The sequence below is a fragment of the Hypanus sabinus genome, chromosome 26, assembly GCF_030144855.1.
Source record: "Hypanus sabinus isolate sHypSab1 chromosome 26, sHypSab1.hap1, whole genome shotgun sequence".
Taxonomy (NCBI): domain Eukaryota; kingdom Metazoa; phylum Chordata; class Chondrichthyes; order Myliobatiformes; family Dasyatidae; genus Hypanus; species Hypanus sabinus.
The window spans coordinates 15,448,075-15,464,653 of record NC_082731.1 but is presented as its reverse complement, the minus strand read 5'-3'; the positions used below and the strand labels follow the sequence as shown (position 1 = coordinate 15,464,653).

At 40.3% G+C, this 16,579-nt stretch overlaps 1 long non-coding RNA gene across 1 annotated transcript in view; it reads right to left on the bottom strand.

Annotated features, from left to right (window-relative positions):
• Positions 1 to 16,579, bottom strand: part of LOC132381668 (uncharacterized) — an 18,907-nt gene extending 2,328 nt beyond the window's left edge. The window contains exon 1 of the long non-coding RNA XR_009508103.1: positions 15,874 to 16,579. This is a non-coding gene — a long non-coding RNA (uncharacterized LOC132381668). The remainder of the gene's footprint in view (positions 1 to 15,873) is intronic.

The following is a 16,579-nucleotide window of genomic DNA, read 5'->3' as shown; positions in this document are numbered from 1 at the left end:
CTGTCGACATTAACAACAACACACACAAAATGCTGGTCGAACACAGCAGGCCAGGCAACATCTATAGGGAGAAGCACTGTCGACATTAACAACAACACACACAAAATGCTGGTGGAACACAGCAGGCCAGGCAGCATCTATAAGGAGAAGCACTGTCGACATTTCGGGCCGAGACCCTTCGTCAGGACTAACTGAAAGGAAAGATAGTAAGAGATTTGAAAGTGGGGGGGGGGGAATGCGAAATTATAGAAGACTGGAGGGGGTGGGGTGAAGCTAAGAGCTGGAAAGGTGATTGGCAAAAGTGATACAGAGCTGGAGAAGGGAAAGGACCATGGGACGGGAAGCCTGGGGAGAAAGAAAGGGGGAGGGCGGAAAAACTAAATATATCAGGGATGGGGTAAGAAGGGAAGGGGGGGCATTAACGGAAGTTAAGAAGTCAATGTTCATGCCATCAGTTTGGAGGCTACCCAGCCGGTATATAAGGTGTTGTTCCTCCAACCTGAGTTTGGATTCATCTCGACAATAGAGGAGGCCATGGATAGACATTTCAGAATGGGAATGGGATGTGGAATTAAAATGTGTGGCCACTGGGAGTTCCTGCTTTCTCTGGCGGACTGAGCGTAGGTGTCCAGCGAAACGGTCTCCCAGTCTGCGTCGGGTCTCACCAATATATAAAAGGCCACACCGGGAGCACCGGACGCAGTATACCACACCAGCCGACTCACAGGTGAAGTGTCGCCTCACCTGGAAGGACTGTCTGGGGCCCTGAATGGTGGTGAGGGAGGACTTTTCTTCCAGAAAGTCTTTCACCACAGTCCCTTTCACATTTGTGTCACTACAACTTCACCTAGTACTCTGAGCATTAAAATCTTCTGACCTTTAGCTGACTAACTTCTAGCATTCTACTGCAGGATTTAAACAAAAGAAAGAAAAACATTAACAGCCCTTCTCTAATTATTAGTGAATAATCATCTAACATTCTATTGTCAAAAAGGAAAAAGAAAGAAAAACATTATTAACCTTTCTTTGAAGCCTGAACATTACCCCTCATTGTAAAGCATCATTAATAACCTTAAATTATTTTTTCTCTGAATGTTTTTCTGCAGCTTTTAATATAATTTTAATATTTTTCCGTCTTACTTTTAGTTAGTGCTGTACAATTTACCACTTCTGCTATGAAAGTGACAATTTGGACTTTATCAACAATCATTGAATCATTTGTTATAAAATCATGCATTTTACACACTGGCTTTAATCTGTCCTAATTCTTCTCCACAATACCATAATCATGTTCTCTACCATATCTACCACACCGCTCTTTACCCCTACACACAACGGCTACATCAGCAAACTTCTGGCATTGAAAACATCGCAGAGGGGTCAGTATATAGGCTTGAATGATATTATTCATATAACCTAAATTAATCCTATCCAGCAACTTTTTTTCATCAAATGTAATCAACACCAATATGCTATTTGTTCTAACTCCACCATGAAACAATTTTAAAGATTTAGCATCCACAACTTTTTCCCCGACTAAGTTGGTTATAACTTGCTCTCTGGACACATCTAGAGGCATTCCTGTAACTACTCAAAACCACTGTCATTTAATATAATTCCTTGGTGTTACTTTCCTTCCTCCCACAGCTTTAAACCCGAACACTTCCTCATGTTGTTTACTATCTTTACAAAACACTGAGTGCCCCATCTCTTTTTCAGAATCAGGTTTATTATCACTGGCATGTGACATGAACTTTGTTAACTTACCTGCAGTTCAATGCAATTCATAATCTAGCAGAGAAAAAAATAAAACATAATAATAATAAACAAACAAGTATATCAATTATGTATCCTGAATAGATTGTTTTAAAATGTGCAAAAACAGAAATACTGTGTATTTTAAAAAAAGTGAGGTAGTGTCCAAAGCTTCAATGTCCATTTAGGAATCGGATGGCAGAGGGGAAGAGGCTGTTCCTGAATCACTGAGTGTGTGTCTTCAGGCTCCTGTACCTCCTCCCTGATGGCAGAGGGGAAGAGGCTGTTCCTGAATCACTGTGTGTGTGTCTTCAGGCTCCTGTACCTCCTCCCTGATGGCAGAGGGGAAGAAGCTGTTCCTGAATCATTGAGTGTGTATCTTCAGGCTCCTGTACCTCCTCCCTGTTGGCAGAGGGGAAGAAGCTGTTCCTGAATCATTGAGTGTGTGTCTTCAGGCTCCTGTACCTCCTCCCTGATGGCAGAGGGGAAGAAGCTGTTCCTGAATCGCTGAGTGTGTGCCTTCAGGCTTCTGTACCTCCTACCCGATGGTAACAGTGGGAAAAGAGCATGCCCTGGGTGCTGGAGTCCTTAATAATGGATGCTGCCTTTTTGAGACACCGCTCCCTAAAGATGTCCTGATGCCATAAAATGGCACCCTTGCCCGCACACATGCAAACCTAGAATAGACAATAGACAGTAGGTGCAGGAGTAGGCCATTCAGCCCTTCTAGCCAGCACCGTCATTCACTGTGATCATGGCTGATCATACACAATCAGTACCCCGTTCCTGCCCTCTCCCCATATCCCTTGACCCCACTATCTATAAGAGCTCTATCTAACTCTCTCTTGAATGCATCCAGAGACTTGGCCTCCACTGCCTTCTGGGGCAGAGCATTCCACATATCCACCACTCTCTGGGTGAAAAAGTTTTTCCGCATCTCTGTTCTAAATGGCCTACCCTTTATTCTTAAACTGTGTCCTCTAGTTCTGGACTCGCCCATCAGCGGGAACATGCTTCCTGCCTCCAGTGTGTCCAATCCCTTAATAATCATATATGTTTCAATCAGATCCCCTCTCATCCTTCTAAATTCCAGTGTATACAAGCCCAGTCGCTCCAATCTTTCAACAGATGACAGTCCCGCCATTCCGGGAATTAACCTTGTGAACCTACGCTGCACTCCCTCAATAGCAAGGATGTCCTTCCTCAAATTTGGAGACCAAAACTGCACACAATACTCCAGGTGGGATCTCACCAGGGCCCTGTACAGCTGCAGAAGGACCTCTTTATTCCTTTACTCAATTCCTCTTGTTATAAAGGCCAGCATGCCATTAGCTTTCTTCACTGCCTGCCGTACCTGCATGCTTGCTTTCATTGACTGATGTACAAGAACACCTAGATCTCGTTGTACTTCCCCTTTTCCTAACGACTCCATTTAGATCAGTGGTTCCCAACCTTTTTTTTGGGCAAGCCCCACCTAATCACCTCTAAAATCCTGATGCCCCCTGTGGTGATATATAATTCTTATTATTCAAAAAGTGAACTCCTATTCACCTGGAGGAAGCCTAGAAGACCATTAACTTGGTTTAAACAAGCTTCCAAAGAACATGGCATTCATGAAAGAGAAAAATAAAAAAACCAAAGGACTGTTAAAGTTCTGAGGAAGAAATTACTAAGAAATTGTAAAAAAAAGAACATTAAGTGATATTAGAATAATAATAAATAAATAAAACAATGCCGATTCGTTTCTACAGCATACAAAGACAGATACACCGTTTAAAAGAGATGACGCAATGTACATACCTTCACACCACCAAGAACCGAAAGCTACTGCAAAAAGCAGCATTGGCGCGACCTCGTACGAGTTTCTTACACGTTTGGACACGTTCCTTCCTACATCAGTCAATTCATTAATTTAATTATGAAAACCATTTGATGGTTGTAATGATGGTGATACACTATATATACAGTACATACGCAATTACACATGTACATACACACAAGTATTTTTATGTATGCATGCTGTATATACACATATGTATTAACTCGTGCACACACACTCATACTCACACAGACTTACTAGAAAAAATTCACTGTTAATAACTCATTCTCGCATAGCCCCCCTTAAAAATCAAATTACGCCCCACGTTGGGAACCACTGATTTAGATAGTAATCTGCCTTCCTGTTCTTGCCACCAAAGTGGATAACCTCACATTTATCCACGTTAAACTGCATCTGCCGTACATTTGTCCACTCACCCAACCTGTCCAAGTCACCCTGCATTCGCATAACATCCTCCTGACATTTCACACTGCCCCCCAGCTTTGTGAATCTTCCCTCAGTGGTAAAAGCTTTCAAGCCGTTTGTGAGCAAACAGGCATACAAGTGGAGTACAGCACTTCATTCCAGCTGCATGGTGAGAGATTATCCAAGGTGTGGCAAAACTGATATACTCTAGAGGCAAAGTAGGCTACACTTGTCCCTGAAGCGCAACCGTGGATAAACAAAGCGCCATTGTGAAAAAGAAGTAGACCTTATTTCTTAATGTACAACGTCCACCTAAATACACCCCAGATTGCTAACTCAGGCCAACCATCGCCCACACCTGATACAACTCCCCTCAGGGAGCTTATGAGAATTCTAGAGAAAGCAAGAAAGCCTGATAAGACAGAAGACCACAAAAAGGGGACTGGGTCCAAGAAAAGATATTCCATAAATAATACCTAGTTTCCGTCCTACGCAGAACCCCCTGTCTCATTATCCATGTTATTAATGATAGGACCGTGGTAATCAAGACTGGGAGGGGAAACAAGACTGCAAGTAAAACTGTCTCTGTAAGACCTGCCCCAGCAGGATTTATTCCACCAAAATGAGTGGAATCCTTATATTAGACTGGTACATGGGCCTAATGGGAAGGGAGGGGGAGGGTTGGATGTGTTGAAAGCATAAAACACATGTTTTATAGCTGAAAAGCAATGAAAAAATCCAGTTCAAGAGGCAGATCTCATGGATACAGTTCCCTTTTCTGGGTTATGCTTAATTTTATTTATCTGTTGAGATTCAGCGTGGAAAAAGTCCTTCTGGCCTTTTAAGCCCTGTCACCTAGCAATTTAACCCTACTTAATCATATGGGAAATTTACACTGACCAGATAACCTACCAACCGGTATGTCTTTGGATTGTGGGAGGAAACTTGAGCAGCCAGAGGAAACCCACACAGTCACAGGGAGAACGTACAAACTCCTTTCAGACAGTGGCGTGAATTGAACCTGGGTCGCTGGTACCGTAAGAGGTTGTGCTAACCGCCATCCCAAAAAATGTACCACCCTGACTGGAGAAATCTCTCCTCCTGCATGGACTGCCTTGATTCTGCGATTACAATGAAGGATGGCACAATTGGTAGAGCTGTTGCCTCACAGGTTCAGCAACCCAGATCCAATCCTAAATCTGTGAGGTGATTCCACATTCCGCCTATAACCATGTGACTTTCCTCTTGGGTGCCCAGTTTCATCCTGAAGAAGCGGAGTTTGGTAGATTAAACACCGGAAGGCGTAGGTACAAAATTAAGGGAGGGAAGTTTAGGGGAGACATCAGGGGTAAGTTTTTTACACAGAGGGTTGTGAGTGCCTGGAATGACTTGCCAGGGATGGTGGTGGAGGCTAAAACATTAGGGGCATTTAAGAGCCTCTTGAACAGGCACATGGATGAAAGAAAATGGAAGGCTACGGGGTAGTGTGGGTTTAGTACCTTTTTTAAGGATTATATGGGTCGGCACAACATGGAGGGCTGAAGGGTCTGTACTGAGCTGTAGTGTTCTAAGGTTCTAATTGGTTGTTGTTAGCTGCACTGAGGTTTCAAGTGAATAGTAGAAATTTTAAGGGAGTTGATGGAAAGAAGAAAGTGGAATTAGTATGGTGGTTGGCATCCCTCTGTCTCGAAGGACAATGGGTGATGATGATCATCATCACAAGCCTGGACAGAAGGTATGGAGATCCTGAGAATGCCCAGTCATCAAGATCCCCCTCTCGGCCTCACCAGTGTAGTCCAAAGGAAAGTTTATGAAACAATACGCTTGGCACCAGCTTGGCTGCAGGAGCTGCCGGAAGGATGTTCAATGACGTCCAGCCGCCTTAGGGGCTCCACTCCGGATTTGCTGTCTGGGTTTACTCCCGTAACCTTCGTCCCTCCCGAGGCTGCCCACAGCTGAGGATCTGGTTAATGAGCACCAGGGCGCGTCCACACACCAATGGGCCTGCGTGCTACGTGTGCAGAGGCCAGACCCCCTGCAGTTAGCAGAAGTATATCTGTGCAAATTTGGTGACTGAGGGCCTGCTGCTATGGGACACAACTGTGCTCAGGATTTAGACTCCTCGGCCAAGGTAGCTTCCTCCCTGCATTCACCCCATTGAGCCCTGGAACAAAGATCAGCTTCAAGTAGATCAACTCTCAGTCCTCCAACAACAGGGGATCTACTTGCAAGGGATCTACTCCCTTCATCTTGCAAACCCACCATCACTGGACCCAGTTTGGTGAATTTTTGTAGCAAGCGTTCAGATGAGGAGACCAAAACTGTACATTATATTCCAGATGCAGGTTCATAATTGGAGAGCATCATCTTTGAATGCAGACAGAGTTACAGCATAGATACAAGCTTCTCAGCCCAGTCAGTCTATGCCAACCTTAGTGCCCATCAATAGTCTCATTGCCTAGATTTGACTCTATCCCTCTAACCCCACCTATCCAGATACTTATCCAAATGTTTTCTATATCAACATCGGGAAGGCGATACAGAAGCCACAAGTCCCACACAACCAGGTTCAAGAACAGCTACTTCCCTACTGAAGCAATCGACAAAGCCCTGATCATTACTGTTTAACAACACTCTGATCACATTGCTCTAAAGTGGACCTTTTGTTCTAATTATGCTATTTCTTGTAAAAATTTGTGTATAGTATATGCTTAAGCTGTGAACGCTGTTATTGTGCCTGTGGCTTTGCTGCAAGTATGTTTTCCGTTGCACCGGTGCATGCACGTATTTGTGCACAGGACCAAGAACTTGACTTTGCCCCATTTCACACACACTTCATCCTCTGTGTGAACAAGTTGCCTGGTGGCTCAATTTTAAACCTTTCAGCTCTCGATTCATGCCTTTAAATTTTAGTTCCTCTTCCCTGGAGGAAAAGGTTGTATGGATTCACCCTGCCTCTACCCCCTCATGATTTTATTCACCTCTGGAACGTCACCCTTCAATTTGTACTCCTGTTCTCAAGTCCTCTCATCTCGAAGGCCAATGAATTCTTGCTGCCCCAGCGTTACAGCTTTCAGCAACTTGTGTACAGGCCTGCGGGGTCTCCCTGAACATCACCATTTGACAGTCTGTTGCAGTTTAACATTATACTCTGTTTAGGGGCCATAGGGTTCTCTCCATAGTCAGGGAGTCGTTCAACCCTTCACATACCTGGTCTGGCCTCCCTGTACCTATGGCTGCCAAGGTGAAATTTATCGGGTCAATATTTGAGTCACACGGATCTGCCCACCAGTTATTTGGGAGTGTGGAGGAGCAGAGGGATCTGGGGGTACATGTCCACAGATCCCTGGAAATTGCCTCACAGGTAGATAGGGTAGTTAAGAAAGCTTATGGGGTGTTAGCTTTCATAAGTCGAGGGATAGAGTTTAAGAGACACGATGTAATGATGCAGCTCTGTAAAACTCTAGTTAGGCCACACTTGGAGTACTGTGTCCAGTTCTGGTCGCCTCACTATAAGAAGGATGTGGAAGCATTGGAAAGGGTGCAGAGGAGATTTACCAGGATGCTGCCTGGTTTAGAGAGTATGCATTATGATCAGAGATTAAGGGAGCTAGGGCTTCACTCTTTGGAGAGAAGGAGGATGAGAGGAGACATGATAGAGGTGTACAAGATATTAAGAGGAATAGACAGAATGGACAGCCAGCGCCTCTTCCCCAGGGCACCACTGCTCAATACAAGAGGACATGGCTTTAAGGTAAGAGGTGGGGGGGGGGGGGGACTTCGGTGCAATATCAGAATTCTTGGGCTTCCTGAAAAACTGGAGGGTAATCAACCTATCGATTTTTGTGCTCAAACGCTGAAAGATTTATTCCCTGATATATTATCGGAACTACCAAAATTTGAGCGCGTTCACTGAGTTACCCCGCCTAATTGGGATCCTGCCAAACCTCGCTCTATTATCATTCACTTTTATGACTATCAGATTAAAGAACAGATCCTTCGTGAATCAAGGAAGAAACGCATATTATAATTTCCTGATCAACAGTTTCGGATCGTTCAAGATTATCTACCGCAAGTTCTAAGAGCTAGACAGGCTTTTAAAGAGGTCATGTCTGACCTTTTTAAGCTTGGCTGTCACCTTTCTCTCAGAGATCCGTGTAAACTCAAGGTTACTACTTCTGATAATAAAGTTTCTTGGTTTACGAAGCCTGAAGAAGCTAAGAAATTTTTACATAGTCTCCATGCTTAAATTCAGCCTTGAGTTGCTTTATGTTAAATGTTTTAATTTTAGGCGTTCAATCAATTAATTGGCGCTTTGTTGATAACAAGGTTTCTTGGTTTTATGAAGTCTTAAATCATTTGATTAAGTAACTGGCACCTTGTTATCTTTCAAACTATGCAAAATATGCAGGCAGATTGCATCCATTTTCTCTTTTGCTGTTTTCCGCCTTTATATGGGTCCTCTAATGTTACTTTCTCGCAGCTCTTTCTAAACAAAACATTATATTCTCTCAGTGTTATGCTGATTTTTACTTCCCTTTTAGTAATTTGACTGAAAGTAATTATGTAGGTGTACATGTAGTAATTACTGAGGAATGAAACTATAGGGTGTTCTGCCTTACTTTAAATTCATTCAGATTTTTCCTATCTTTTGATTATTTATACATCTATCAGTCTTTTACTGTTTTTCAATAGTATACAATATTCTATATTTCTTATTGCTGGTTTTTGGTTTTTTCATTATTTTGCCATTTTGTCATTTTGTTTTTTTTTCCCTTGAATGCCTTAAATTAGTCATGTAGGAAGCTATCTAAACCACTTCTAATTATTTTCTATTTGTTTCTTTTCTTTGCACCCACAAGTATATGTTGTTTTACTTATTGATTTTCCTTATTTGTCTTTCCTTTTTACGGAGACTAATACTTGTATTTTTCCATGGTTTTTTCTCATAAATAGTGAACTTATTTACTTTGATATTTTGTTTGTATATATATATATTTACAATCGTTTATTCAGCACAGCTATACATATATATTGTTTGGAGCCACCGGAGTTTTGGGTTGGGAACGTTAGAATTAGTCTTCAGCCTCCCTTGGCTGATTTCTCTCTTTGGGGGGAGGGAGGGGGGAAATGGGTTCTTCCAGAAAGCTGATTGGAGGCTTTTACTGTTTTATTTATTCGCTATCTACATGCCTGTGATTACCTTTTATACATTACTAAAGGATACTTGATGGATTCTTTTATTAATATACTCAGCTTTAATGTGAAAGGTCTAAATAACCCTGTTAAACAAAATAAGATTTTTTCTTATATCAGGAAACTTAGAACTCATATAATCTTTCTCCAAGAAACCTATATTCGTAAAGATGATATTTCACGCTTTTTCAAAGAACGGAAGGGTATACTTTTTCACTCACCCGCTCAATCTAGATCGAGAGGCGTCTCTATCCTGTTTGATCAGAATGTATCCTTTATTTAACATAACATAATTTCTGATACAAATGGGCACTTTGTTATTGTTTCGGGTAGTCTTGAGAAGAAACTAATGGTATTTGTGAATGTTTATGCTCCAAATACAGATGACTCCTTGTTCTTTGAACGTCTTTTCTCTTTTCTGCCTGATTTGAATCGGTATTCCTCAGTGATGGGTGGAGATTTTAATTTTTGGCTTGACCCTATATTAGATCACTCTTCAAGTAAATCCCCTGACACTAATAAATCAGTCTTACTTTTTAAATCTTCTCTATTTCAATGTGGTATTCTCAACGTGTGGCGTTTTTTACACCCCCAAGAAAAAGAATATTCATATTTCTCTCAGGTTCATCATATGTACTCTCGGATTGACTACTTTTTTATAGATAGAAACTTGCTTCCACTGGTTCAATCCTGTGATTATAAGGAGATTACTTTGTCTGATCATGCACCTGTGCTTCTGGCTTTAAGATTACCTGTTTACTCTGTACCAAATAGAAGTTGGTGTTTTAACTTATCATTGTTATCTGATAAAAATTTTCTAAAGTTTTTGGAAAACCATATTACTTTTTTTTAAAGAAAATTTTAAAGGGGATACTGCTGGTACTATAGTCTGGGATACTTTTAAAGCATATATTCGTGGAGAAATTATCTCTTACTCTACCTATATAAAGAAAAAAGCTGACAAAGAAAGGTCTGACCGAGCAGCGATATCAAAAGATCTTGATCGAAAGTATGCCCTATCTCTAGATCCAAGTATATATAATAAGCGTATTGAAATCCAATCCAAGTATAATCTTCTGCTGACTTACCCAATTGAACGACAGCTGTTGAGAGATAAAACTCAATTTTACATTCATGGGGATAGAACAGGTAGTTTATTAGCCAATCACTTAAAATCTTTTACAGTTAATTGTCAAATCACAGAAATTTTTAAAGATAATGGTACTAAGATATCTGACCATTCTGAAATTAACAACGTATTTAAAGACTTTTACCTTAAGTTGTATCAGTCTGACTCTTCTCTAGATGATACCTATATGAATGCTTTTTTCGGTAATATCAACATTTCTACATTGTCTGCTGATAGCCCAACACAGTTAGATCAGCCTATTTCCAGTGAAGAAGTGGCTGGGGCTACACGTGCTTTATATTCTGGTAAGACCCCAGGACCTGATGGCTTTCCTGGGGAGTTTTATAAAACTTTCACTACATTACTTACACCTTATTTATCTTCTGTTTTATCAGAGTCCTTTAAATCAGGTAAACTCCCTCAATCTTTTTATGAAGCTTTTATTTCTCTTATTCTTAAAAAAAAAATCCAGCTGAATGTTCTTCATACAGACCGATCTCCTTATTAAATGTTGATGCAAAAATCTTATCCAAAATCTTAGCTCGAAGACTTGAAAATATTTTACCATCTATTATATCACATGACCAGACAGGATTTATTAAAAATTGTTACTCACATTTTAATCTACGTCGGTTATTGAATGTGATATATTCACCATCCAAAAAATATCAGTATATATTATCCTTAGATGCAGAAAAAGCCTTTGATAGGATTGAGTGGAATTATCTTTTTAAGACCTTAGAAAAGTTTAATTTTGGGCCTAATTTTATTCATTGGGTTAAATTAATTTACTTGTCTCCTACCGCTCAGGTTATTACTAACTCTCAAATTTCTAAGCCCTTTAAATTACAGCAGGGAACTAGACAAAGTTGCCCTCTTAGTCCTTTACTTTTTGCTTTAGCTATAGAACCCTTAGCAATAGCATTCGAGTATCTAAGGATATTTCTGGTATACTAAGGGAAGGTATGTCTCATAAAATTTCATTATACGCTGATGATATTTTACTTTTTATCTCTAACACTGAAACTTATTTACCTTCGGTTCTTTCTTTAATTTCCCAGTTTAGGTCTTTTTCAGGATATAAGCTGAACTTACATAAAAGTGAGCTATTTTCTTTAAATGACCTCATATTATCAAATGAAAAAATTTCCATTCCAAGTTGTTACAAGTCAATTTACATACCTAGGTGTAACAATTACTAAAAACTTCAAGAATTTATTTAAAGAAAACTTAAACCCGTTATTGAATTATGTGAAAAAGATGCTTTCTAAATGGTCTCCTCTTTCTTTATCCCTAATTGGCCGAATTAATTCGATTAAAATGAAGATTCTTCCTAAATTTTTATATCTTTTTCAGGCCTAACCTATTTTATTCCTAAGACCTACTTTGATTCTTTAGATTCAATTTTAACATCTTATATTTGGAATAATAAGCAAGCTCGTTTAAGTAAAGTTTACCCATAAAGAGACATAAAGGATTAGCCCTACCCAATTTTAGGTTTTACTATTGGGCTGCCAATATAAGGAATATTACTTTCTGGTCTTATTATATTTATCGTAAAGATTGCCCATCATGGGTCTCCTTAGGAGTTAATTCTGTAAAAAATTCCTCTATTGTCTCTCTTCTTGGATCATATTCTTCCTTTTCAGCAAGTAAAATAATAGATAACATAATTGTTAAGCAAACTTTAAGGATTTGGTCTCAATTTAGGAAATATTTTGGTTTAGTGAATTTTCATTATCATCTCCCATTCTCCTTAATTATTTTTTTATCCCTTCCATGACTGACAAAGTCTTTAAGGATTGGGATGAACTAGGTATTAAGTGTTTTTGGGACCTGTTTATCTCAGGATCTCTTGCTTCATTTGTCCAACTGTCAAATAAATTTGCACTCCCAAAACCACATTTTTACAGATACCTTCAAATTAGAGATTTCTTACGTTTTCAATTAACTACTTAATTGGTCCTGATAAAAATTTACTGGTCGATCTTTTATATTTAAAACCTTTTGTTAATGGTCCTATTACCAGTATCTATAACTTGTTGATTGAATCTAGACAAGACTTTCTAGATAAAATAAAAAAAGCTTGGGAGGATGACCTAAATTGTCAGATTTCTGATGATAGATGGAACAAAATTCCTAAACAGGTTAATAAGTCATCTTTCTGTGCTCGTCTAAAACAAATCATCTTCCTCTTCTACAATTTAAAGTGGTTCATAGAGCTCACATTTCTAAACAGAAGCTGTCCAGTTTTTATCTGAATGTTTCTCCACTTTGTAATAAATGTAACTCTGCTGATGCCTCTTTAATTCATATGTTTTGGTTTTGCCCTAAAATTGAAAAATTTTGGCAGAATGTATTCTATACCTTCTCAAAACATTTTAGGGTCCAATTTGACCCAAATCCCCTTTCTGCCTTGTTTGGTATTATTGCAGATGAAGATATAACTTTAAATACGTCTAACCTACAGGTTTTAGTTTTTACCTCTCTTTTAGCAAGGAGAGAAATCTTGCTTAAATGGAAGGAGTCTACCCCTCCTACACATCTTCAATGGCTACGTGATATTATGTCTTATTTAAATTTAGAAAAGATCCGCTGTTCAGTCTTAAATTCAAAACAATCATTTTATGATATCTGGGGACCTTTCCTAAATTACTTTTCCAATTTATAAAGTTTAACAGTGCACAGACTTTTATGTATATTTTTATCTTCTCTTCTTAAGCAAATATGTTTTTTTTCTAACTATCCATTGTCATCCATCAGCTTTTTTCTTTGGTAGTTGGTAGGGGGTTGAATTTTTTTATATAATTTTTTTTTATGATGTATGACCTATCTTTAAATTTTTGATTACAGAGTGGTATACCTTTATGTGTTATACTATAACATTTTGATCAATTTTATCACAATATATGAATGTACATAAGTTATATTGAGATGTATCTATGTGTTGCACTCTGTAAATCTTGTTTTTTTTTTCTTCTGAATAAAAATATTGTAAAAAGAAAGAAAGGTAAGGGGTGGGAAGTTCAAGGGGGATATTAGTGGAAAGTTTTTCACTCAGAAAGTGGTTGGTGTGTAGAATGCACTGCCTGAGTCAGTGGTGGAGGCAGATACACTAGTGAAGTTTAAGAGACTACTAGACAGGTATATGGAGGGATTTAAGGTGGGGGGTTATATGAGAGGCAGGGTTTGAGGGTCAGCACAACATTGTGGGCCGAAGGGCTGTACTATTCTATGTTCTATGAAATGTGTTGGGGTAGGTTTTAATGCTCTTAAAAGGGAACAATCCATTATATAATTATTTTAAGTGTAGTCATCCCAGTTTTTTTGTAGTTGTTCTGGTGAGGTGGCATTAGCACAGTTCACAGTATGCACTGAACACCCAGCTTCTCAACGTGTAAACTAGAAAATCATGTCTCGTGGATCTACAAGTCACTCAGTGTCAAATATTGACAATACAGGACTGAAGATGGTATACATGCAGTGTTTGGAATAAGGTCTTGTAGAGGAGTTAGGAATCAGCAGGCGTGACGCTCTGGGCATCACTGAGTCATGGCTGAATGAAGATCACAGCTGGGTGTTTAAACATCCAAAGATACACATTGTATTGAGAGGACAGGCAGGTAGGCAGAGGGGATAGGGTGAAAAATGAAAACAGACCCTTAGAAGGAGATGACATAGGATTGGATGGTATGTAATCCTTGCGGGTGGAGTTAAGAAACTGCAAGGCTAAAAAGAACTTGATGGAAGTTATATATAGGAATCTGAACAATAGCCAGAACATGGGATACAAATTACAATGGGAGATAGAAAATGATTTGATTAGGGAGCTTAAGGTAAAGAAACCCTCGTAAGGAACTTCCAGGAATCACGAGATTGCAAATGTCCCTCCAGTCTTTAAGAAGGGAGAGAGGCAGAGAAAAGGACATTTTAGGCCACTTAGCTGGACTTCAGTGGTTGGGAGGATTTTGGGAAGAAATCCATTATTAAGGATGAGGTTTTGATGCCACTTGGGGGCACATGGCAAAATAGGCCAAAGTCAGTATGGTTTTCTTAAAGGGAATCTTGCCTGACAAATTGGTTTGGCACAGCCAAGAAGGGACAAAAGGCCTGTTCCTTGGCTGTAATGTTCTATGCCATTACAAACTATGGTACAAACTTTATTATACTCTGTCGTGGGCACAGAACTGGAGAGTATGACATCGGTGGCCGAGCGGAGGGCGCTGAGTAGGCTACGGTCAATCATGGAAAACCCTGAACATCCTCTGCTCAGCACCATCCAGAGACAGAGAAGCAGCTTCAGCGGCAGGTTGCTGTCAATGCAATGCTCCTCAGACAGGATGAAGAGATCATTACTCCCCAACGCCATTCGGCTCTACAATTCAACCACCAGGGGCAAGACATGTTAAAGAGCCGGGGTTAGGACTGAGCTTAAGTTACCACTCAATGCACTTTAGTAAACTATTTAAGAACTTTTTAAAAGCTATTTATTAATGCTTTTGGGAGGGTGATTTTAGATGCATATCATATTTATACTGAGTTAAATACTGTATGTAATTAGTTTTGCTATAATAAGTGTATGGGACACTGGAAAAATGTTGAATTTCCCATTGGGGATGAATAAAGTATCTATCTATCTATCTATCTATCTATCTACAGTATACTATGTGTGTAGAGCATGTGCATTGATATAAATGCAAATACAGCTTTCTTTTATATTTTTGTCATTTCTGACATGTCTAAGTATAGCCAGTTCCCTTTGAGATTCAACATTTCCCAATCATTTAAAAACAATTTTGTTAATTGCGCCAAAGTGGACATGATGGCCTGACGAAAGGGTCTCAGCCCGAAACGTCGACAGCGCTTCTCCCCATGGATGTTGCCTGGCCTGCTGCGATCCACCAGCATTTTGTGTGTGTTGTTTGAGTATTTCTGTCAGTTTCTATTTTTATTTTAACGTCCAAAGTTGAGCATATTGTACACGTATGCACAGATGCAATGAAAAACTTACAGCCACGTTACATCAGGTACACAACATTCATAAGAAAAACAAACAACACAAGTTATACAAAAAAAAGATGCACAATTATAGCAAAAGAAACAGTCATTGTAGCACAAAGCGGACACAGTATTCCTATAATCAGGCAGTGAATAAGGACGTACAGGTTGAAGAGCTGTAGGGGTTAAGGGAAGTAGGTGGTGTGGGTCTTTATGGTAGCTGTGAGAAGATGGCATGTCCTGGGAATCAGGTATTGCCTTCTTAAGGCGGTGTTTCGCATCGATACTATCAATGGTGGGGAAGCATGTGCCTACGATGTACTGGGCGGAGTCTACTAATCTTTCCAACTTCTTACATTCCTGCACAATCATCTTGCCATACCAGACTATGATGTGACCAGTCAACAGCAAATCTGTAAAAGTTTGTTCGTGTTTGGTATCAAGCCAAACCCCCTTAATCTCCTGAGAAAGTAAAGACCCCGGTGTCCCCTCGTTGTGATTGCATCCACTGCGTGTGCCAGACCCCAAACAGGCCATAAAAGCTACTGACCTTCTCCACCATGAATGCAGCGCCAAAAACACCCTCAATGTGGTTCATTAGAGTCAATGTAATCACTGAGGTAGGTTTTTTTTAAACACTATCAAAACTATCGAGCCCGAGGGAGTCTTGAGATGGTAAAGTAGGGAAGTTCAGGAATCCACGGAATAAATGGTGGTGGGGGGAGATATTTGTAATCCAGGGTGGAACGTGTAGAGAAAAGGCCGTCACATCAAAATAACCGTCGTTGAAGTTCTTATCCGTTGAATCGGTCCAAATACGAGTCATCGGCGAAAGTGACCTGTCACAGGAATACCGTCTTGCAGGGGTTGCCACACACAACATAACCCAGGCAAGGGTTAACACAGAATCCACTCCTGTCGAAGTGACAGCCACACACATTCGTTGTGGTTCCGTGTACCGGTGATCAACCCACCCTTGTGGGCACAGGAGAGTTCCAAGCCTCAGCTGCGACGAGCTGAAGCTGCCGGCTTCCCCAGTCTCTTTCTCTGGCCGACTGCCTCTCTCTCTCTCTCTCTCTGGCCGACTGCCTGTCTCTCTCTCTCTCTGGCCGACTGCCTGTCTCTCTCTCTCTCTCTGGCCGACTGCCTGTCTGCAGATCGGTCTCGGTCGCGCTCTCTCTCTCTCTCTCTCTCTCTGGCCGACTGCCTGTCTCTCTCTCTCTCTCTCTCTCTCTCTCTCTCTTTCTCTGGCCGAC